The 24,066-nt window shown below is 36.8% G+C and overlaps 2 long non-coding RNA genes across 2 annotated transcripts in view; one reads left to right on the top strand and one right to left on the bottom strand.

Annotated features, from left to right (window-relative positions):
- LOC110829778 (uncharacterized) overlaps window positions 1-24,066 on the top strand; it is an 81,205-nt gene that overhangs the window by 31,081 nt on the left and 26,058 nt on the right. The gene's annotated exons all lie outside the window — the stretch shown is intronic.
- On the bottom strand, window positions 18,360-22,832 carry LOC110829780 (uncharacterized). The gene is made up of 3 exons (XR_002543079.2): window positions 22,729-22,832; window positions 22,258-22,403; window positions 18,360-20,487 (listed from the first exon to the last, which is right to left on the bottom strand). It is a non-coding gene; the product is annotated as an uncharacterized LOC110829780 (long non-coding RNA).

Raw genomic sequence — 24,066 nt, 5'->3', positions numbered from 1 at the left:
CAGTGTAATCCAGGACAGAATTAAACAATAATCGCCCCTGATGTGTGCCTATTGGATTATAATTTAATTTCTGCCTGCTGCTGTTGAGTGCTTTTCACTTTGATTTCTCTCAATTCCCAGCATTGAACAGGAGATCTCAACCGCTTCCTTCTCCTTTCGAGTCCGTTCCAGATAAATCTACATAATCATGCTAACAGTCATGAATTAAGTGAGTTGGCATCGTTAAACAGTATAACAGTATTTGTAACCATCAACAAGAAGAGATATACGCATTTGTTTGTTTTTTTAATGAAATGAACAAACAGTTCCTTTAATGCAACAGATTAATATTAAATTAACACAATCGGGAAGGAGTAAAGATGAAAGAGGATGATGATGAAAAAATGAAGAAGGAGGATGAATATAATCAGAACAAAACAGAAGAATAATGCAACAAACAAGCAGAACATAAATAAAGTCATGGTGAATGAAATTTCGGAGGTGCTTGCTACCTCCATCATCAGAGTGTTGACTCATCCCAGATGACATTCATGTTAAAATCATGGTAGTCACTTGTTAGTAGTTTTAACTGATATAAGAGTGAGACGAGGAAGTTTGCATGTTGTTGGAACCGAGTTGAACAGTGAATACTATTAATAACGATGACAGGCAGCAACAAACACATCTCTTCAGATCCTCGCAGTTATTCGTTTATATAATCTGGGCACCGCAAGGACAATGGAGAAGCATCGTATGACTGAAATCCCACAAGCTGACCGCCATATTCCAAACACCTCACGGCCTAAAAATAGGAGAGTTAAGATACTGTTTCACTGTACATTTCTGCAATAGTGACAAGTAGGATGTGGCGCTGAATTTGTTGGCAGGTGAAGATAGATTGTAGGTGGGCTAGAAGGAAGGTGGAAGGTAGTCAAAAGAATCTCGATTCTAATGAATGTTTGAGTCCAATATTTTATAATTCCAAATTATAAGGAAATACACTGAAACATGCCACATAAATATAACACTTATTCCCACAAGAACTATAATCAATTCGTGTAAATCACTGCCCATAAATAAATTCAAGTGCTTCAGAGTTCGATGTTTATCTTTTGTCGTGTGCAATTTGTTAAATTGCATAGAAAGAAAGCAAAGACCTCACCTTATTTATGTGTCAAGATGAAAGTTTATCTGGTCCCGTACACATAGAACGAAACCCACGGTGACCGACAATGTCACATTTACAAATCTGCCGTCTAAGCCCCCTTTGGTGACACGTGTGATAATTTCTGTCTGTAAAAGTAAAAAGTAAAGCTGTCCCACTATACGCCATGTAGGCGCTTGGGGGAGAGGAGTTTATAGCTCCTACTAATTCTTGACCTCGTCACTACATGGGGGTGAGTGGTCAGCATCACGCTCCGTCCGCGCTTTACCTCTAGGAAAGGACCCCGGTACCCATTAGATAGGAGGCTGGGTGGGCCCCAGAACCAGTCTGTCGGTTCATGTAAAAATGGTAATTGGGATCTGTATTAGATGGGAATTTTGTTGCCAATCTGACCGACTATCAGCTTCTCAAGAATAGACTCTGCTCCGTGTAATTCGTAAATGGGCAGAAAAGGACAATGTAATTTTTTCAGTTGTTCACAGAAGAAAATGATAAATTTTATAACACTAAAAGTTCGAAACCGCAAAAAGTAGCGAAAGAGACAGCCATAAAGTAATGCCGTGACTTCCAAATAAAACAGAAGTCCGCGGGACTGAATATATAACCGAGCCAAACATCTTTAATTAATGGACTGTTAAAAATACTAGTGGTTTAATCCCATATTTCTTACATGCCAGTGTTAATGGGGAAACTCCTGCTTTGCCTGGGGCCCATCATTTGTAGTCTGTCTTTTAGGTTATGGCTTTTTGAAATTAAATTATATATTTCAGATGGGTGTTTCTTCAGGAGTTGGCTGTACTGCTGACAGCTGAACCCAGGAATGTGGGTACCTTATAATGAAAGTGTCAGTCTACAGATATGAGCTATAAAATGCGACCTTGACAAAACGTTCAGAATTAATAAGTTCAGCATAATAATGTTGTGGCAAGTTATTGGCTTACTACATAATAACGTTGTTTCTAATCCATTCTATTTGGTAGCAATGCTCATTTATCTTTATGTTTAGTATCTTGCTCCTATAGTTATTGTTACTATTTCCTTTCTACCCCCTTTCTCCTCCCCCTTCGCGGTGGACCTAATTCCTTTAATTGAAAGGAACGTGGGGAACCAATAGATTCTTCAGAACAGGTGAACACGGAAAGAAACAAAACTGCTTGTTGTTCGGTGGATTAGTGTCGGAGGAAGCGCATTTCAAGAACTCAGCTAAGAGCATACAAAGAGATACATCAAACAGACAAGATTAATAAGCGTCTTCCTAAGTTTTATTAATAGTGGTGACTGAGCGAGTAGCGAAATCTAGATGTTTGGTAGCATAGGACTATAATTGCCTTTGAAATATGCACCCTGTCACAATACTTCTAAGCTATTTGGGACACCAATGTTAAACTCACCATGTTAATATAGAACATATTCCAATTACGAAGCTCTAAATCCTGTTAAGAGCGGTTTAACAACATAGATTTGTGTGGCTGTCATCTCGACTGGGGTTATCCGTATAATTTGCTCATTATTAGTTCCATCTACACAACTTCATTTCAAAGAACAGTTTTTTGTTTCGACATATGTTATGTCATCTTCGTGTCATTCTTATCTTACTGAACCTATACAGTGCTCCACTTTTCGTCACATTAAAATACATTAAAGTTACTTCAGAATTATTTATTTTTTATTTACTGATTAGTTACACACTTTTTTTGTGTTATAAATTTAGTCTTATTATCTTATATTTGTATGTTGTTGTTTTGTTCGTACATAAACAGGCATATATGTATTGCTCCTATTTAATTAATTAAATAGCAAAATAATGAGCCGGGATAGCTCAGCCAGTATAGTGACTAGCTACGGGTTGGACGACCGGGGTTCGATCCCCGACGGGGGCAGAGAATTTTTCCTCTAGCCTCTGCGTCCAGACCGGCTCTGGGGCCCACCCAGCCTCCTCTACAATGGGTACCGGGGTCCTTTCCCGGGGGTAAAGCCGGCCGGGGCGTGATGCTGACCACTCACCCCTATCTAGTGCCGTGGTCAAGAAAGAGAGGAGCTACACCTCCACTCACCCCAAGCGCCTGTATGGCACGTAGCGGGACAAACTACTTTAAATAGTAAAATAAATAATTATTATAATAACACAACCGAAATAATGTGTTAAGAAAAAAGCACACATAAAGCACTCTGTCATTTGGTAGGCCTAGATGTGTTACATTTATCTTCAGTGCAATTAAAAACTTACTTTTATTGAAGTAAATTTACAAGTAATCTCCTACACATTTATTTTGCTATACAGTGACTCCCAAGCTCTTACTAAATATCAGTAATCTGGTTTGCCAATTTTAATAAGTGGATTAGAGGACATTGAAATTCGTCTTCTGATCTGACTTTATAAATTCCATGACAATACTATATATACTACGTCATGTATATAACATACGTCATAAAGTATATAATATTTTACTCTTTCATTCATAGAACAAATCACATATTTGTGGGTAAAATTTATCACATTTCTTCTCCTATAATATTACAAATTCATCTACTTTATTTATACTAAGATAAGAAGAAAGTTACAGCTCGTAAGGTTCTCATAAATCAACTTCTTAATACGTACTTTAAGAATAAATAGAAAGTATTGGACGGTGCCTCAAACCTTATAGTTAATTTGAACACCCTCTACGACGCTGGATTTTAAAGTGACAAAATAAGACTTACTCAATATAATAAGTACATATCTTCTCTATTTTGTCTTACACTCATTAAATTTTACACAGTTATAAAATTGTAACTAAGATAGGTGCTTTTCACGATTAAATTATCGCTGTTATTGAAAATTTTATTTACCGGCCAGTATACATGGGTGCTTTATCCTTTTCTGCTAAGTTTAAAAGAAAATCTTCCTGACTTAAAAATGTTACTATTGTGGAAGTTGCCTTTTGATTTTCTTTCGGATTTAAAAATATATTCGTCATATAGTCTACACAAAATTAAATTTGCGAATCTGTAAAAAAAATAGTTATTCCGGAGAGGCAAAGGTCTTTTTGGTTGTCAATTAAACACTTGTTCTATGGTAATTTTTGCTTAACCAGCGGGAAATACATCTAATTGCTAGTTAAACAGAAATTGTCATGATGCAACTATTTTATTGTTTGACAATTATGTTATTTTCTTTTCTGAAATATTCTTGCAGAACTCCAATTTTGATTTTGGATCGACGATGTACACATCTCCTTGGACGAAGCAAAACTATTTTAGCGTTTAAAACAAGATTCAACCTAGCTACCAGCCAGTGAGGAAACAGGTGTTTAATTTTATAGCCCTAACAAAGGTGGATATAAGACATCATACAAACTTCGACTTTGATTTTGTAGAAACTCCCTAGAGTATAAATTACTGTAAATTTCTGAGTTTCATTTTTCCCCCACTATTACTGATTTTTTTAATACGTGAAGTATGTGTCATGTTTATCTACTCTCCCCTATTATTAAATATTATTATATAGTGGCTTCGTACCAAAATAAAATAATCGAACACCACTCACAAAGAAAGTGATAGTAGTACTCAACATATAGTAGTTCCATGACACCAAATTAATTATTATCACAAGTAACAATAATTATAAATTAATTATTTAAATTACAATATTGCTAGAGGGTTACAAAGTGCAATTATAACTTGACTATATTTACCTTACATCCAGAGGATGCAATTGCAGACAGTAAACAAGCATTGGAATGTTTGGCCCCTGCGCGATTACTCCAGCGTTTTCAATAAAATTTGGATGTTTTACGAATATATAAAGTAAAGTAAGTAAAGCCGTCCCATTGTACGCCATGTAGGCGCTTGGGGGGGAGATTTTATAGCTCCTACTCATTTGTAACCTCTACACTAGGTGGGGTAAGTGGCCGAAGGAAAATCTCTTTGCCCCTGTATATATAAATTATATACATAAAGATATATATTATTGTATAATTATAATCATTATATGTATAATATATATTATGTATATAAATTACTATGCAGCGAACTCTATCGTAGCTAAGTGGCAGAATGAGGCAAATAAAAATCTAGGTGACACAGAAATTTAAATACTGGAGCAGAAGGGTTAATGAAAATAACGTTGTCTGCATATATAAAACCGGATAGAGACACATAGAGTTATTCGAAACAGGCTCGATCCAAAAGAAAAGAGACAGAGGCAGCACAGGAATCGTTTTTTTGAAATTACGTCACTCTACTACAAAAAAAAACTTGTATAAATCTTAAAACTAATTAATTGGGCGTTGGTTGGTATCTTTGTGTGACATAAACATAAAATTGGATTGAGTTGTATATCGAGGGTCATGTACGACGTAAAATGAACATAAAATATTTTATTTTTCTATCCAATTCAGTCGACTTGAACAAACTTTAATTGAGACAGGGACAACTTTAGAAACAAAATATTGATCAAAAGTGAATTTCATTTGACAGGATGTTTTCAGTGACATAAATTACATACTATGCACTGTACACAGTTTTACGTGTTAGCTCAAGATAAAAACAGATTCCATGAAGTGAATGATGCGTTGTTAGCAGGAGTGAGCTGCCAGGTTTCTGTAAGAGTGCTTGCAGTCTAAATTTCATTACAGAAATTAAGAACATTCAGCAACATTTTTAGTTAAATCGACATTCATTTAAATATCAAAAAGGAAGGCCTCGTATCTGTAAGCATCCTTGTTTGTTTCTTATAAGATGGCGTGTCTCCAAGTTCATTTTCCAAATCACATTCACATTCAAAAGTCTCATAATTTCGTTTGGGAAAGATTCATGCAATGACTATCGAAAATTCAACACCTTCTTAACTATATGGAATGTTTATGTCTTGAATAATTAATAATTAATCTCAAGACTCCTGTTTGAGTTCCATAAAGCGACTCGAATATTCGACAGTCTCGCTCAGGATGACTAATTAAGTAAAAAGAATAGAACATTTTGAGGCAGCACAACCAGGTGAGCCATCAGCAGCTTCACTCTGCAGCCGCTCTTATTCTCTCTAAGAAGTACCTCCTACCCACCGTAGAGGTTTATAGTTAAGACATGGTAATATCTTCAAACAATTTTAGCTTCAAAATATTACTACCTAAAATTGTGTTGTCTTCCCATACCAACCAACCCCCTCATAACCTGGCTCAACAGTTATCTTTTGAGATTCTTATCCGCCTCCATACGTGAAGTTTTGAAAGTTTTTTTTCAACATTTGGAAAGACGTCTTGGACGAGGGGAAGTCCCATTGCAAGACCTCTGCATGAACATGACAAGCATGCATAACTTGATTGGGATTCGACCAACGATCATAGTACCCATGCAGTCAAAACCCACGAATTAGATCCGCAGTCACTGTGATATTTTAATAAAACATAAATGAAATAAATATTTGATAAGCTTTGTAGAGACGCTTTTAAATTCGAAAAGGGTTCACAAAAGGCTATAAATAAACCAACAAATATACGAGTAAACTCAGAGAGAACTCCTTGTTATGTGCTTACGTAGAATCGTAAAATATTTTCGAGGACCCCCTTAAGACAAACGGGGAGCAAGAGATACCAAATTTTGTACCCTGGCTGTGACATTTACATCTCACAAGTCCATAGTACTGCCATATAATACCAATAGGAGATTAAAGAACACAAAATTTGGTGTTCTTTAATGGCATGTTTCATGTACCAAATTCATAAAATACATCGTTTGGTCGAAAGCTATTGGAGGAGGCTCAGACACAAGGACATAACGGTTAACAAGCACATTGTATGTTCACTCAAAAAAGAAGAAAGTATCATAAATCAGTAACGGAAACATTGATTCAAGTTCCTTCCATTTGTTAAGTTTTCGTTTACTGTTTCTGTTCCAGGAAAACCGCAGCCATATTTACAGGTATAAACAGATGTGCAATGAAGCAACTTCTGCGATGGAAAGAACGTTTTCAAAGCAGCTGACGTTGCTTTAACGAATGCAGAAGAACTGTTGGCCTTGTTAGGCGCTTCAGTACATTTCCTGAAAGCTCTGCCAGACGATGAATCATTATTCATTAGGCATAGACCTGTTTAAAGTCTTGCAAAGTGAAAGTGCGAACATGTAATGCAGGGTGTTTCCTTGAACAACACTGCTGAAAGACAAATGTAATGCCGTGAATGCCAGCAAAAATATCAGGTATTTCATCTGATGTGCCTATTATTCAGGGGGCTAAGAAAGAGACAGAGAACATCAATGATTTATATTAACAGGCAAGTTGTGTGGGGAACGGGCAAAAGCTAATCTCGTAGAGCGATTCAATTTACAACTCTCCCGGCTCCACAACTTTTCCTTAATTGACTGTATCGGAGCTCTGTATATTTTATTGTCCCCAGCGACTGCATATCCTCTGCAACGTTTCGGGTCCGAATATCCAATACCAGGTGTTACTACGCGTCTCTTAGTCCACATTTAAATCGTCCTTTCAAAATGACTTATCACGTGCGCAAATATCCTGCGCAAACACACGTTCCTTAAAAGTCTTCGATGTTTGATGCTAGGGGCAACCCTTTATCTGAACTAGCGAGCGACGTTCAATGAAACTCTGTTGAAACAAAAGAGTCCTACACCAAATTCTATGCTTCAAAGCCACAGCAAAATCGTACAAGGTTACGAAACGAATAGCGAGACCCAGGTAAGTGAAGACAGCTCAGAACTCGCAGCGTAGCAAAACTAGCACCTCGGTACTGCTGTCTTAGGCGTCGCGACGTAAAGGAGGATTAAGTCCTTAAGTGGCCTTGAAGCATGCAATTTGGTGATAGTTTTGGCTGCTAACGCTGTGCTGCGTTGTGCATTAAATTCAGGCAATAAAAATTTATTAATGGAGGGCGTGGAAACAAAGCTCTAAGCATTTCTACTCCAGATCAGGGATTCCCTACACATTGCACCCGTTCTGATCGACCCACAGATGGCCAGGTTACAAATGACGACTGTGTTCGTGACAATTTATTAAAAATGCAACTAATTTGTTGTAGACATTTTTGCACAGTAGCGTATCGACTAATTTTAAAGAAATGTGTCTAATATTATTAACTATTCTCTTAAAATTAGACATTTAACTTAGGCGGAAAATATTTTACCACTGTACAGAATGACACTCAATATTACAGAAATATATGAGGGCCACACAAAACACAATGGTGGGCCGCGGGTTGATAACCGCTGATCGGGATGGATGTGCGTCATTAGATTCATTCATCTGCAGAAAGAAACCCTGGTAGCTTCGCACAATGAAACGAAATTAACCAAGGTGACTATAATAATAGGTTAATTTCAGTGCAATCCTAAAATACTAATTTCAATCAAAATCTCTTCAGTACTCCAAGGTTAACCTTTCAAAGCAGAAAATCATCTAAATAGCATTTAATAAAATTTCTTTATGCTTTTTAAGGAAATATTACCAATTTACCCTGAAAGTCAAACAAATCCAAAAAGAAAAAAAGCAGTGTTACTGACTGTTATAGCAGCTGGTACATATAGTAACCATTCTGTTTCAATGGTTAAAGACTGGCCGGGACGTGATAACGGTATTAGGCTAATACAGGTAGCAAGTTGTTATGGTGGTCCGAGCCGAAGTAGCTACAAGTCCTTACCTTGTTCTATGAGAGGGGCTATTTGTGAAAATTGCCTTGACTCTCCACGTGCTTGATTGCTGCCTTGATTTGTATCGAATTTGCCACAGCTACATTTGGAGATCAGAATTTCTACTTCGAAACTCCAAAGGTGTGTACGTCTGCATTACGAATTCAACTTTTGTTTGCATCGATCAAGATGGATTCCCAATTGTCGTTAGATCGGCCGGCTAGAAAACTGTTCGTCCAACTGTCACTCGATGATTGCTGGCATTTCTCGATAGCGCTGAGTGTTTAGCCTTGCTAGTTGTCCTTGAGATATGTAGACGTACATTTCGCAGTGTTGTGAGTTCGAAAATGAACAGAAATTATTAGAAGCAAGCCCGAAGAAGTCATTTCGTCTTTTCGCTATTCAGGTTGAATTGGAAAAAAGTACAGCTTAAAACTAATACAACGCTGTTAAAGTTACGCCCTTGCAAGAATATGGCCGCAAATTGTCTTCAAATTGCGAAGCAAGAATTCAAATCTGCAGGTTGTTTCATAAATCGATATTCAATGGAGTTCTTGTCCCAGAACCTTCGTTTCATTCTGACATTCACTATAAGTGGTTAAGTTACCAACCAAAATTACAGATGCTCCAGCACAGAAAATCCTCATGCTGTTCATGAAGTGTCATTGCACGATTTAAAAGTTAAAATTTGGTGTGCAATTAGTGCACGGAGGATAATTAGGCCCGTGTTATTTTTAATCAATAAATTCTAAACGTTATATGGGATTGAATCTCTCACCTTCTTCGATCATGTGACTGCTGGGGAAAAATCACAAGGAAAATTTATGCAAGATAATGCAATAGCACCCACTGCTAACAATTATATGTCTGCATTACATTAAGTGTTCGGCGAACGAGTTATAAGTCGAGGATTGTGGCCTTCGCGATCACCCGATTTAAATACTTGTGATTTGTATTTGTAGAGCAGTCTAAAATGTGTATGTAAAAAATTCGCACTCTTTGGAAAACCTTCAAGAAAGTATTGGGTATGAAATTTCTATGCTAGTCCCGTTACTTCGAGACTCTCCTATAAAATAAGGAAAGTTAAAAGCTACAGCGGAAAGCGGGCTATGAATAATCGGCTACCGCGGCGGTTCCATGCGAGAAAAGTGCTATGTCAGCTGCCGGATCCAGTCTAAAGATTAACGGTATAACCTGTAATATAACATCTAGTTCACGTGAAACTGGAATACAATAGCTTTCATGCTCTCACAAGCGGCTTTGTCATTAAGATCGATAAATTTTATTTCAAATTCAATTTGTCAATATTTAACGAAATTACGAGAATATGTTATCGCTCTTTTAACATATTTATGTATGCAGTAAATTAACATCGAGTTGAGTGAGATATTTAAAGGCGTAAAGATCAAATTTGGAAAATATGTGTACTTCACGCTTTTCATAGCCCTTACTCCAACTAACGTCTTAGTTGAGTGGTTAATACTTCTGCTACGTAGTCGGGACGACCTGGGCTCAAATCTCGGCCCTGAGGTTTTTCATGTTTTTTCTCAGTTTCTCCAGGCAAACACCGGGATAATAGCATACCTGAAATTAGACCGTGTCGCTTCCTTCCACACCCTTTAAAATCCTTCATTCATGAATGATCACATCATTCGACTCTATTTAGTCTGAGCTACTGGCAACGTAGTCAGGTTTTGCGTGTATGTAACGTACCTGCATTTATACAGCACACGTATACAACTCGGCACTCCACATTGCAGTCGTCTTCGACGGAATCCGACCACGGGGGTCCTCGCAAAAAAGATGAAGCTCTGCCAGAATTGTTAATGATCATATATTCAGTAAGTTGAACTGTTTAAATATATTAAAGGTGCGGTGTATTTAAGATTCTCTTTTATACACTGCCAGATTCATGACGTACAGTCTGCATTTATTCTTGAAGACATGTTATAAGGAGGGATATACAAGAACTGTCATCTCTTTTTCAACGTCTGGATAAAAGGAGAGAAACGACCGGTATCCATCTTGTTCGTACATGTGGTAAGCAGCTTCAACAGTCTTCTTCTGCGGTCCATGTTGCTTTGAGGACGTAAATCACGATCCTTCGCCCTGCGCCATTCCACCCACCTAACTCGTTCATGTAACTACCTCTCCCTCACACACGACCAACATCTTCCTTTGATTCCTTTTTCTACTTTTTTTATTCGGTATTTCTACTCTCGATTCTTTTCATTATTTTGAAACGTAAAGCTGGAACAGGGTAGCCAAGTTGCAACCGGTAATTTTCACGTTGTAAATTCTCTTTCACCTAAACTCGACATACAGCAAATGTGTGTATATGTGTGTGTAGGTTTGTTCAGTAAATTAATCTTTAGTCTGTATCTTCAGGCTATGAACATAACAGTGCTGTCCAAAGTAAACCTTAAAATTCTAGTTACAAACGGTGACGTTTTGCCTACTATTCTCGACTGTCTCCACTCTGCAAGGTTTTCGCGCAGTCTGATTAAAGAAGGAAGATTTTAGGATAACGTATTATCATTTCATCCACATTTACCCTAACACGTCATTTTATTAATCAGACTCATTATTCTTTATAAAGCAGTGTCTTTATTTCTGGGGCATCAGAAACGTAGTGAAAAATTTAAAAAAAACTTTCTTTTCGTTGAAGTAATTGCTAGGATTTCATCACAAAACACTTGACTATGCTAATTTAATTTTTCAGCAAATAATTTCCTTTAAGTACGATCTTAATCATATTATTTCCTTGTATATTTCCAGTTCCTCTATTTAAAGGACAGTGCTAAATTATATGTACCAACTACTTTAACAGTCAACAATTCTGCAATTTGCACAGTCTATATTACGAGTTTCGTGTAATTTCCAGAATGAATAGCGAATATTACCATAAAAAGCATTAAGCAATTAGTCTTTGCATTGGAGACTTGTTTTCTTTCAAATAAGTACCAACATTTTAAATATTGTTTAAATAAACTTTGGGTTTTAAAGGGTTATAAGCCTATAACTTCATAAAGTGTATACACACCGCACAACGTATTAATACTTCATTCTAAAGCAAAATAGGAAAGAAGTACACAAACTTAAAATCGAAGGCACAGAATGTAAGTACTAAACATCTAAGTTTAAGGCGATGTAGTAATCATCAAGACTTGCATCGTGCTGCATACTGTACTTCTTGTAGACTATGCATCTCTGTTCAGGTTTGAACGTATTTATTTATTCATGACTGATCACTGCTTTAAGTACCTGTAGGTTGTTCAAGCATTTCAAGTCACTTTGATGAGAGTTTCTTCTTAATTGCGGGACAAAGTATTAACTAGTCCTGCTACAACTTCCTGTTGTGTTGCATTTTATTTTTTGTGACTATTATGGTAAACACATTCCAAGCGGTAATTTGTTTTCTGTCGACTTTTAAAAGAGTAGAGTTTCGAAATAAAAAATAAACATTAATAATCTATAATAATTACAAAATTCAATGAAATATTTCATGTATTATTAATAACTATCATATTTCGCTGTCATCTATCACACGCTTCCATTTTGAATTGTTCTTGGAATTTGTCACGTTGTTATACAATCAATTTCTTATTTTAAATAATAAATCTAATTGGTATTGGGATTCTGTCCGAGGGGGCAAAGCAGACGGATATGTCAAGACAGATCTTAACTCTTGGCCGAGTGATCAATCAATACCAGGAAAAACTTTACCTTTACATTTAGTCTTCTGTAATTTAGTATAGGCAATTAGAAGACAAGAATATAAATTAAAAAAGACTGGTTTAATTGAATAACAACTCCTGGTCATAGTGAAAGATCCAGTGAGACGTGAAAGAGAGAGCAGAGATTGTTCTTTTCAGTCAGAGAAATTAACTGGAAAATACTCAGCCGTTGAGTTCCACTGAAAGCATTTAAGAAATCACACGACCTTACATCAAACCTACAATTAAGCCTATAAGTCAGAAATTTCCGAGGTACAAAATGTTCTTACGACTTAACAAATGGTCATTAATGGGGTAGGAACGTTACAAAACAAAGGAAAAATTAAAATATTTATAATTGTTTCTGCAATTTATTGTGAACAACTTTATACCTAAGTATTAAAGTAGAATCCCGATTAACAGACCTTAACAGGACCGAAGGATGGTCGGATAATGCAGAAGATTAACTAAAAGTACAAGGTTAAATATCAAATTACGAAGAAAATACAATACGGGGTCAAATGAGAAAATCTCTCTTAAAAAAGTAGTGTTTAACATAATACGAATTTGTAAAGTAAAGAATTTATTTTTTTAAACGAATTAGTAAAAGCTGCATGCAGACCGTTGATAAAATGGAGCGTTCCGGCACGGAACTTCGGATAAATGTGAATGTCGGTAAACCGAAGGTCAGTAATCGGGACTCCGCTGTGTAACGATACGCTTGTATTTACACTTGTAAGTAAAATACATTCGTATCATGACGTTTTGTCCTGTTCATCAAGATGGTGCAGCATTTAGGCCACGTCTCATGGGAAGAGATCCAGAAAACTATATTACGAAACAGGATGAAACAAAATAGACAAGAAAGGAAACAAAACTCGAGACAGAAAGAGAGAGAAAGAGGAAGAATCAAAGCCACAGAGAATTTGTTCGCTCCTTACGAATGGAAACTTTGGAGCCAAACCTGTAAAGCTGAGAGAGATGCAGCCTGAGACAGGGAGTCGTGAGGACGTGATCATGTCCTGAAGAGTTTGAACTCAGCCCACATGGAAACGAGATGACAAACCTCACACAAACGTGTTGTGTCGTCAAGCAGCGACTACGCCTTGTTTAGCTGACGCGAATACACACACATTTCGTCATCGCTTTCAAGGATACTTGATTTATAACCTTCACATTGTTTTATAACAGTTGTTCGAAATGTTAACTTAACCACTGATTCTTCCATGTTTACACCAGAAACAGCAGTCGTCTGTTTTCTTTTTTGACAAGGAACAGAAGTTAATAAAAGTAATATTAATTGATTGATTATACGCAGCATAAAAAGGCAATGTAATCCATGAACTTAGAACAGCAACACGAAAGCTTATAGGGAGATTGTATGTTCAAGTTACAAGCTTTTTTAAAACTCGCAAATACACGACATCGTGGGTCGTAAACTCTGCCCACACTTAATAGCTCTTTTACCAGTTTTATCGGGACTGCGTCCTAGACATTTTCAGAGGAATAAATCGAGAAGGAATTAAAGCCTACAACCGACAAAGTAAACAGAGAATATTTTAACAGACCAGCCATATCAACTGGTTCGATTTAACAAAGTCCTTCTTGAGAAACTATTAGTCGCTTAGCTGATCAGAGAATCTCCACCTTCTATGAAATCCAATGATTCATTATCATAAAGATGTCTTCTGGGATGTTGCACCGCATGGTCTCAGTCAAATTCATTAACGTTAGAGAGGAACACTATCAGTCCCTGGCGAGACTCCTAATTTCGTAATTGTCCTCATCCTCCTATCCCTTAGGTACAATTTTCTACAGCAGCCGGTTCTCAAATACTCTCAGTTTAGATTATGGTCTTATGGATTATGGCCCAGACACCTTAGCCCGTACAGAACCCGTTTTTTCTTCAAAACTGAGGCAGTATGTTCCTCCGAAATGTTGGTAAGAACTGTCAATGCTATTCAATGTCACAAGTCAGAACGCCATCTCCCACTGCAGTGATAATACCGATATGTTGTGAACTTTCCCTTTTCTACGTGGACACCTTTCAACTCCTCTGTGCTTCACCAGAGAGCAGCCAACTACTTTCGTTGAAGTCTAGTTTTTTAGGACGCAGAGCGTACATGGGAGGTGACCAACGAAACAGATGGCTACCTACCCTCTTGATGAATGGCTGCCCAGAAGATACGACCAGGCGCCTAGACTATGGTCACGTGAATTGGCGAGGTAATTATTATCCCACGAGACAGATAAGGTGCAGGACTGCAAAAAGGAACATGGCAATTAGAACATCAACAAGACGGAATGTTCCACCTGCAGCTTCCCATTTCACTACGTGTGGCGCTGCTTGTCTCTCATATAATCTCCACCATCGCAAGTCTTCCGCTACATTAGCTAAAGTTAAAACTTCAGACAAGAACCAACTCAGAAATGGCATAGAAAAGTGCTCAACATTTTGTTGGACATGGTCCATTTACTCACTAAAGCACATTCACATTTATTTACTCTTGTAAACAAATGAGAGGACGTAAGTCTATGTTGGCATTTCATGAATTATAAAATTTGGCGTACCGGTTCATAAACTACCCACCGAATAGCGCGACTAAGTGGTTAGCACTCCTATCAGGAAGGTCTCTGCTTCACATCTTGATCCGGATATCTGCTATTCTTCCTGATGTTTTTCGTGGATTTCCTCAGTATTTCCAGACAAATTCCGAGACAGTGCTACACATTAGGCTACGAAAGCCTCCTTCCATATCCTTTACAATTCATTATTTATTAATCGTCTATCATTAGACGCTATGTACTCTGAGATACTGGCCACGAAATCAAATAATATAACCTATTGGGAATAAATGTGTTCAGTGTTCTATACTTCCGCGTTCAACATATAACTACTTAAAATTTGAAATATCGGAATTGTTTTAAGCAAACTGAAAAGTTTTGTAGAGGACTGGGTAGCAGAATACAAGTTAGCCCAGTCGAATTATTTTACCTCGCCTCCAAATACCACTGGATTTCTTAACGAGGCCTTTCAACATTTGCTCCTATCATCTTCCAATGGATAGCAAATAAGTCTGTGCATTCACTTAACATTCTTTAATTAGGAGTACTTTTTGTGTGTACATAACGGTAAGTTGCAGCCATTTGCCTCTCGATCAGCAAGCCTTAGTGCAGTTCAACGTATTCCTTTCATAATGTTTACGATGGTAATATGTCGAATAAACTACACAACTGCTGTCGTCAGTTATAGTCCTTAATAGACATCTATTATCCTTGACAGAGATGCTCAAATCTCTTTACTGTTTCCTTTCCAGTAGGCTAAATAATGTTGTAGGTTACCATAAATCCACATTAGTTGAGTGTTAATACGGCAATAAAATATTTAGGTTCGTATCTCAAGGGCTTGATGTAACAGTACACTACACATAGTGTTCCATGAAGAGATAAAATGCTTAATACGATAAATTCTATAACGAAGAAGTTCTTATGGACACAAGACTTCGACGCGAGTGTTAACAGAGGGATAAGTAATGTTTCCTTTACTTTCACAAGAGAAGTTCGATTTAGTCTACAAATACGGGTTTCATTATAGGTTTAGTTTAGTCAAATTCTAGTTTCATGGTTGTAATAGCTTTAATAAGAAAGATCTATTATGTACGGGGTGATAAAATTATTGGGTAAATTTTTATTTTTACTGAAATCATTTTGGCGATAAATCTCGTTATTTAACAGGTTTTATACACACACAAGTAGTTAAAATATTTTTGTTAATATTATTAGTAGTAGTAGTAATCACAGCAATGAAACCTTGAATTCTACTGCAGACCATAATTTTTTATGACCATCAATTGTGCCTATAGTCCAAAACAACAACACGTACACTGGTTCTCATTCTTATTCTAAGGCTACATGTCCCACACTGAAACTCAAATTACATGATTTACTCTATTCTGCTCCTTCAAACAAATAAAAATAAAGCGAGCTCAAAAAAATATAGGCTTTGTGACTAACAAATTTCTCTCGTGCTGGTCGTTATCAGAATCCAAAAGCGCTGTTGTATGTGGCGATGATCGCCTTTTCTAACAATGGGGAGAAAGAAAGACGCCATCAACTCGCCATCAGAATGAAAAGTCTGTCTCTGCAGTATTTTACATTAATGAAACCATAAAATGCTGAAAAACATAGCACTTAACAGAAGCGTTTGTCACAGAAACGGATACCAGCGATAAAATTCCCTGCTGTTTCGACACTTCAATTCACTCTACGAGACAGGACGTGTCTTATCTTGTGAAATAAATTAAAAAGTGACATCTTGTGTATTTCATTCTCATGTTACTGTAAATGTGTGTATGTGTGTGAGAGACAAAGGACAGAGATAAACTGAACAGAAAGCTGTTAAAATACCAGCTTGCTGAGAAGTCACCCCACGTACAAGTTTGAAGAACGAATACCTTCTCCTACTATAGTTCTGCACAATTACTTCAGTGTTACCTGATTTTTTAGCAGAAAGAAGTACATCATGTGAGTGTGAACAAACCTTATTACGTATGTAAGATTTTAGGTTTTCACAGCGGTGAGTATGAAGATTTCCGTCTTCTGGGTTGTTGCGCTGTGTAGTCTGGTCGATGATATTCATCGCCCTGATGACGGAGGCAGTATGACCTCTGAAACGTTGGTTAACATCGACCAGACTACACAGCGCAACAACCCAGAAGACGGAAATCTTCAACCCTTATTACGTCTAAATAAATGTTTGCCTCTCTTGTCATTCAACTACTGAATGATTCGTTATATTTTTCATGAAATTCTGTACATAAAACCCATGCCAATAGCCAGTGATAGAACATTAATAAATATATGTGTTATGGGCCAATTAGGGCCAAGAATTGAAAGTCTACACGAATAACCGGAATCATATTTTATCTAGCCAGAATCCGATCTGGAACTCTATCAGTTAACCATCCAACTGACATCGTCAATTATTTCCCTGGGGTTAAACCGACAGTAGCTTTAAACTGGTGCAAAAGCTTATAATAAGCGGATTGTTTTATCCATATCTTTACGGCCTACTAAACTTAATCGCAACATGTTGAAATATTTTTAAGAGGAGAGTAGGAATTTGTGAATGTAGCTTAATAAGACTTGTTTTGCCAAAGATATGTGAGAGTAACGCTCCTATATTCGTAAAGAGTGTTTTGTTGCTGAATTTAGTTCACAATTGCTACATTTGCTTCGTGATTTTTGTAGCAATGTTAGAACATACAAGACCTATATTTCAAGAATAAAGCTGTTGCCTGTTCTTGAAGTGTACTAATTACGAAGGTTATCTTGGCTTTGTTCAGTTTATTCAGTGCTTATTAAGGTGTCGATAGTGGTGAGTCTGACTTCATGTTTTTGCTCACAAGATGTCTAGGTTGGCTCCACATGCTCAGCCAACTGCAGACACAAGGTCAGTAAATGTGAAAGATGGCTTCTCTTCATATATTTTTTATTATCTGGTCTTATGTGACTCATGATGGCCCATAAGGTTGAATAGCTTGTAAATTGCTCTCAACCCTTGCATTGTATATGCATGTAAGACAGGTTAAGTGCCCCTTCATCTTCATTGAAGTCGACAGTGCGAGCCCTAGTTGACACTGTGGGCTGCAGTTGACGTCTCGGTGACTACGTTCATGAAACCACGTCACACTATGGGGCCGCCTTCTGTATTTGATGCTATGTTGCAGTCATAGTGAATGGACCCAAACTCTCTGCATTTGACAAATGGGGTAGGAAAATAAGGGAAGGACTAGAAAATAAAAATATTTCAAAAGCTGTCAGTTCAACAACGTAGCCATTTTTTTTATACTTCAATACAAAATTAAAAGCCTCCGCTTACAAAGCCATAGGGCTACTTTAGAACACAAACACTGATCTCGTTATGGACGCCTGTAGCTCTAACAGCGACAACAACAACAGAAGTGAAAAAGTATTCTCCGCTTAGTGCACTTATTTTAAAAAAATCACTATTTTACATTATCACACTCAAGCAGACAGTGCACAAAACTACAAATTATTTTTCTATTATTTCGTAAAGTACTCGACACAGGGCTGTCTAATCAAATAATTTTTCTTACGAAATCTTTTGGTTATTGCAATGTAGCCATGAGTTTGTTTCCAGCAGAGCTGGGATTGTATTGAACCGGTAATGGACCAAAACTTATTTCTCTCGAAAACAATCACTGTAAGTCACGTGTGAGTTAAGTCTTGTCACCAAAATAAAAATAAATTAATTAATTAAACCTACAGCATTATTAGATCAATATCAATAATAAGGTTATTTGACAGAATTGTTTTCTCGTAATGAGTAAACAGCATTAAAAACATACGATTAATAAAACGATGGTTTGTTATAAAGCAGTGAGCATAAAAAGGTCGCACTATACAAAACCATACTTCATGTAATACCACACTGAACGTTTATGAATTATCTAAATTGAGTTACTCAGCTTAATGTCCACTGGTTCAAGTCTTACTTGAGGTTTCCAATGTTGGTCTACAGTGAGCCGTGGTTGCGTTCTCTGTGCCTGCGTTGTAAGCTTCTACAGAAGTGCATATGGTCACTTCAAATTCGAAGCCGTCTTTTGGGACTGCCACGCTCTCCCATTTACAAGAATAAACTATTTTATTTTTGTAGGGTGTGCACAACTTATAACACAGATCCCATTACCCACACATTTACCATTTCCATTCTAAAGCCGAAAATCGTCTAAATGACATTTAAGAATTCAGTTCTTCTCTCAAAGAAACACAAGTCTCCAGTACACAGATCAACTGGTTAATGCTACTTAAGGAGACAATCGCTATTTACACTAGAAATTACACAAAACCCATAGACCTACACATAAAATTCAAACTTACTGATTATTATCTTAATCTTTGAAAGCAAGTAGACGTGTTTGTTCCTTTTGCTATGATTTACAAATCCAGAAAATAAACGATTTAATCTCCTAACTCAATGGCTGAAAATCACAAGATGAAGGTAATGTTCAAGGAAGAAAGGGTAGTGGAGATTTTAGAGCCCCTTGTCACTATTTTTCCTGGGACTTAGGTTGTCATGAAAGAGACAATGCACTGATTATGAAATGTGAATAGCCTATCACCAAAGCTGTCACTCTGAATGACACAAGACAGATGGGTGTCATTCAGACAGCAAGGACATCACTAACACAGCTTCAGTGGAGCATGACATGACCATTATAACGTACTTAGCAAGTATCTGACACACGTAATTTATGCTGTCAACATGCTGATAATCAGCTGTACTTCGCAAATTGTGTTCTCCTTGATTTTTATGACAATTGACTGCTGAATTTCTATGGAAATTCCACTTGGTTTTCGCAATTCACATCCACGTTTCATATTAAGCTAAGGCTTGACGTAATTGAGTTTCGAAGAAAAATGTTCTGCATTTCTCTCCACTTGTTCTTTCAATACTACAATGCCACCATTCTGTGATGTTAAACTGCTTCTGAAACTTTCTCTTCTTTAGGTTTCTCGTTTTGGACATTTGGTTCCTGCGTTGTTTCCAAATTCTGCTTATAGACATGTGAAACAATTTTGTGTGTATGTGTGACGTCACAATTGCAAACCATTATAGCGATTCCACTAGTTATTCAAAACACATTTGGCCTCAAGAAGTGATTTACTTGGCAAAATATAATACTCTTCATCAATAAAACGAAATCTTCAAAAACAAACAGAACGATCACACTTGGAGTCGACTACACGCCTTGAACCGCTGTCCATAGCTGAAACCTAGATAAATGTTTTTGCCATGAAGTGCTCGAAACTTGCATAGTGACCATCATGAACCGCTCGTAATGGTCGTTCACGTGTCAAGTAGTTTACCCCCACACACCCCTGAGTGTTGTGTCAAAGAATGTTGTATTTCCTTCCAAACCTGTGATTTGTAGACAAATGTCCGTGGTGATTCTTCGTGTTCACTCAGCACTATTCTCCTTACTGTAAAGTCAATATATATTATTTTGTATGATCTGTTAGTAAATTTCTAAATGTGTATGTTATGTGTACAGAGCGGGCTGGTAAATCACATATTTCAAAAATGTAAAAATTTGTAATTATATTTAGCTGGATAATTAACAAATTCACTCAACACTTGCCATCAGAACAATCATAATATTCCATTAAATTCTCTGGAAGAAGCACCCAAATAATTTATGTACAAACTCGCCTTACAAGTAAATCTGAAATGAAATTATGCTCTCGAGTTTGAAGTAGGTCTATCTATATTTTTAAATAATTAATTTAATTTTTTTAATTTATCTTTTTTTAAATAAGCAATGAATATCCATGAAGTCAGTGATAGATTCACTGAAATATAATATGTGCATACAAACAACTGTTTACACTGTGTACGATACTAATGCCAAATGCGTTTCGACCTCAAGAGGTTATCATCAGTAGCACAAAAAGCAAGTTAATTCATATAATATAAATCAAAAGATCATGATTTTATAATTGATGTGCGTGGATGACTTGGTGGCTCATCATATTCCATGCCTTCCCTGCCTTCCAAGAATCGTTTCTGCCATTCGAACACACGTGCACGAGACTTACAATCTTTACTGTAAGCCTCAGTCAATAAATGGAAAGTTTCCGCCGCGGATTTCTTAAGTATAACGAGAAACTTAATGTTAAAACTTCGTTCCAATTTACAATCTGACATTTTTCGACCGAACGTTAAAATATGTCTGTACAAAAACACACGTCCACTGTTACTAAATGAAGCGATCAAATTTAAACTTGAATCACTGGTGGAGGATAGATCAAGGTCAAACATGGTCTGTTTATTTACCCTCACTATCACTGGTTGCTTAGATACAGCATCAGTCTCGTTATGTTTGTGTCAGTCCTCTTACCTTTAGACATAAAGAAGACTGATATGTACAACCATGTTTCAAACATGTGATAGTACAACTGCAGGAAATTCATGCGATAATGCATTGCAGGTAGTTTCCGTTAGTTCGTAACACAGTCTCGTCAGTCTTCAGACAGAATTCACTTCCCCAGACGTCGACAGAAGGGGAACATAATTAATGGTCTATGCAGTGAACACACAGTAGGCTATTCACTGAATGACTTACCTCACGCTTCAGGGAACTCTGGTAATGAGCGGCGACGACTAAGCAGAACTGGCAAGACACAGTTAAGTTATCATTAGCCCACAAGCAGTCCTTCTAAGGAGGAGAACTGTAATTCTTGCAAGATGGAGACTTTATCATTGTTTTCCATGAAAGCTCATTCTGTAAGCTCTCACATCTAGGTTAAGTTTAACATGCAATTTTACCTAATACAACATAGCCTCAACATTGCAATCCGGGTTAATACAATAGTCTATTTGCTTTACAACTTTGCACAGACTGACAGTGAAATTCAGAAACAGAAATTCTCATTAGCGCATTAAATCTAAGTTGAGAAGGTGGCTGTCTTCTGGGTTGTATACAGCCGTGTAGTCTGGTAGAAGTTTACCCAGAAGACAGCATCTTCGTGCTTACCACCGTGACAACCTCAGATCCTAATAGGCCCTATAATACCTTTAATATTATGTGACGTCAGAAGATAAAAATGGGAAGGGCTTGTAGTAAACTATGAGAAAGTTCGTAGTGTCACTGTAGGAAAATTCGACTAATGTTTGCATTTCTTATCGGCCTTCCTTGCCCGAACGTTTATTACAGACCCGTAAGGAAAACATTTCCATAAATTGGAATATACCTCTTTTTGCAGCATTGCCCACAGTAATTAATTTCAAGGAGTTCCTTGTCTATGAATATAAACAGCACTTGGGCCCTTCCTTCCTCCTCAGATTACTCGTATCATATCTTCATTGAATGTCAAATGTACCGCAATACAACGACAATCTGAGGAAAGAAAGTAAATATTTTAATTATTAAATAATTAAATAATTGAATTGTCAATTTAAATATAAATTTATATTTACAATCTTTAAATGATGATGCTTTACAAATTAAAATATTAACATTAATATTTCTAGAGTATTTAAGAAGTTATAGTACATCATCCCTCCTAGTTTTTAGAGAGAGCTATGTTGTGCGTTCTTACCACGAAGATTCAACATAGAACTTCTGTAATTAAAATAATCACAACGGCGATCGACGCATTTTGTGACCCTGGAATGATACTTGAATAAAAGCAAAGTCCGTCCTGACTACAATACAAACTTACATATAACACAATACGTTTTATCACGTCTGGATCTTCATTCAACCTCAAGTCATCATCAGACCTTTACCGTGCTACTCTTGTCACAGATACGTTGTCTGGATACGCGCTTCTCTGGTTGTGCTGCGTATTGGACGTGAAAAACAATAAAGTGGGTGTTTTTTTTGTGAAGCAGGGCTAAATTATTTAAGTTCCAGTTCAACTCTAGAAGCACTACGGACTGTATCCTTGCGCTTGACGGGTGGTCCTTGAGAAGATCTCTTAAAAGCATTTAACAAAATAGAAACAACTTTCAAGAATAGTATTGCAGAAAACATAAATAGTGCCATCTCTCATAATAAGATTTATTTAACAAACAGCATTTGATACTGTTACAGTGTTAAGCACTTGTCTTACAAATACAAGAACAATAAATAAATTAGCCACATTCTGATTCATCGGTTTCTATAAAGCAACAATATTCAAAGGAATAATATATTTCTATGTGTTGTAACATAAAATAATCCACTTTAATATCATCGACAGCAAAAATATGAACCTCTTCTTAAGCAATAACTCTGTTAGTCAAGAAATTTCCCACCTTTCATGGAACAAAAACGTTCATTGCCTTGTTTAGAATAGTTCGCCATCAGTTCCTATCCTGACTCAAGCGAATCTAGTCCATAGCCTTGCCCATATTCCCTTAGGATCCATTTCAAAACTATCCTCCAGTCCAGGTCTGCCCAACCTTTTTTGCTATGTGGGCAACTTCGACAAAATTTGGTCTGTATGCGGGCAGCATGAAATTTAATACATAAAATGTGGAATGTATAAGTATACGTATAATTATACTTATATATATATACTTTTATCTGCGTATTTTTCTGTACATTATATACAATAAAACACACTGATAATAATGTAAAAAACTTGTAAAAAAAAGCAATTCACAACCTAGGCTAGGGTGTGTTTATTTTTGGCGCATTTTTACAAAATTAATTAGTAATGTATGTCGCCATAAATAAAAAGCTCATGACCACTACACTGAGAAATAATTTTATTTTCTTCCCACAAAAACACTAAAAATATAAAACTTTTGTACCTGACATGAAAACCGTAAGACAGCCACAAACATTCGCCTAGACACGTACAGGCGTACTAAGAGTCAGGAACCGGCGTACATATACTGCAGACTCTCGAGTTTAAAAGGTGGTCCCCCAGTTTGAAAACACTAAAAGCTAAGGATTGTCTCCACCATGTGTTGTGTTTCACGTCGCATAGATTTTATCTTGGGTGTGATCTTTTGCACAATAAGACCGACTGTAAGACCAGCAATGAAAATATTAAAAGAAGCCGCTGCTG

Source organism: Zootermopsis nevadensis, unplaced genomic scaffold (genome assembly GCF_977971745.1).
Source record: "Zootermopsis nevadensis isolate Lab colony 2312 unplaced genomic scaffold, Znev_1.0 Znev_ptg000030l, whole genome shotgun sequence".
Classification (NCBI taxonomy): Eukaryota; Metazoa; Arthropoda; class Insecta; order Blattodea; family Termopsidae; genus Zootermopsis; species Zootermopsis nevadensis.
This window is presented reverse-complemented; position numbering and strand designations above follow the sequence as displayed.